Genomic DNA, 2,257 nt, shown 5'->3' with positions numbered 1-2,257 from the left:
TAACTTTCTCTTATTTGGCGCTTAAATCCTCCAGCACTTGTTGTTGCACCAGAAAGTATGCATCTGAATTCTGCAGGGACTTCCTCAGTCCTTCGGCTTCCTGTCACATAACATCTGATTGATGTCTTTCAACTTGAAGTTGAGACTCAAGAAGCCGAACTGATTCAGGCAATGAGTTCGAAGAGTTGGTGCCAGCAGTAGTAGCTAGTAACTCGAACACTACATCAAGACAGGACTTTGGGGTTGTCTCAGTGTCTTCAATATAGTTTTTGTCAGCTTTCTTGGAGACCAACAAGGATGTCTCACTATCTTGATCTGCATTACTTCCTTTACCATTGCATAACGGGGTACTCTTCAATATTTTATCTACGTTCTAAAAGAGACAAACAAACACATCACATGTTTACAATGTAGTATATGAAACTCATTTTGGTAAACAAGTTCAGTAGTAAGGTGGACAGGATAACAACATGAAACAAACATATATCTATGTAGTATGGTCACTATATGGTCTAGATCATTCTAGTTTATGTTGCCAAATCAAGATAGATACAGTTCGAATCATATCTATTTAAGACAAAGCAGCATAGACAGAATATAAGTGTGGGAAACTACATAGCAATAACAACACTTGTAATGTGCATGGCATGAGAACATAACTGTTTATTCAATTGAAACTAAAATCAACATAGAGCAAGTTACAACAGCAAACACGTTAAAGAAACAGGTTTAAAACATACCTGTTGCGCCATTGGAGTTTCAATTGCATCCTTCAAATTTCAAATTAGTTGGTATGAGTAAATACAGTTATGCAACAGCAAAGTAGTATGAACCATAGCTACGGAACCCGACCTGGGAACTATTCTTCTTCTGTTTAAGCATTGACTTGGGGTTCGGAGCGGTGGTCCTCGTGCTTTGGGCACTGCAGTTGCCTTACTAACTGCTCGTGTTTGGGTGCTCTATGGTGGAGGCGGTGCTGTTCAACGGGAACTGGGTTACTATCTGCTGGGGTTGGGGTTAGAAGGGGTGTAGCTGGTTCTCTGTCCAACTGGGTAGGGGTACAATCTGCGTGAGTCTGGGTTATGTGTGGTGGGGCTGGTTCTTGGGCAAGTACAACTGTGGTTCTATCTGCATCGATAGGTAGCACGATCTTTTCTAAAGACCGTGTTTTTACTCCCACAGATACTGCCATCACCCCCTCCAATTGAAATGGTTGATAAACAAGAAAAGTAATTGAATGTACAGACATTGTAAGATAGACAGGTGCAATGGATAGTAGGGAAGAAAACAGGGCATGAAATAATTCACATTTATGTTGTCTAACCAAACAAAATAGCAGGACATAATTTCACATATATGATGGCTAATTAAATAGGATAGCATGACACAATTTCACATGTTGGCTAACTAAACAGGATAGAATGACATACTTCAAAATATGATGACTATGTAAATAGGATGACATGATATAACTATACGATGTGTCTATTAAAGTGGTTGGCATGCCATAAATCACAAACATGCCGTTGATGGAAACATGATGGCATGATATAATTCACGGATAGAATGACATAATTTAAAATATGATGACTATGTAAACAGGATGAGATTATATAACTATATTATGTCTTTAGAAAATGGGTTGGCATGCCATAATTTAGATACAGGATGTCTATGTAAACATCATGGCATAATATAATTCAAATATATGATTTATATACTAAGGAAGTGAGCAGAGGGCAATCACATATATGATGTGTCAACTAAGGAGATGGCATTCAATATTGTGTATATGATGTAAAAACTAAGCATTGCAATACAACATATGCACGATATGAGTAATATAACCCTGCCAAGTTTGAGCATACACCTCAGGGGGATAATAGGACTGGTCATCTGCCTCTGAATCCTCCTTTGAAGAGCTATATGTAACCAGCAAGATATCTGCTTCAGCAGGTAGCATTGTCTGCTCTAAAGACCTTGTTTTCACTCTAGATTTCTCCATCACCAATTCAAATGGCTGATGCATAGGAAGAGCAGTTGAATATACAAACATTGTCGATGAAAGCAATGAGAAATATAAAAAAAGGACGGCATGATATAATTCACATATATGACGCTTGGGTAAACAGCATGGCATTGCATAATTCACATATATAATGCCTTGCAGCAAGATAACATTGCATAATTCACATATATAATGTCTTACAACAAGATGGCATTGCATAATTCACATATATGGTAATTAGACACTAAA

Source organism: Triticum aestivum, chromosome 3B (assembly GCF_018294505.1).
Source record: "Triticum aestivum cultivar Chinese Spring chromosome 3B, IWGSC CS RefSeq v2.1, whole genome shotgun sequence".
Classification (NCBI taxonomy): Eukaryota; Viridiplantae; Streptophyta; class Magnoliopsida; order Poales; family Poaceae; genus Triticum; species Triticum aestivum.
This window is presented reverse-complemented; position numbering follows the sequence as displayed.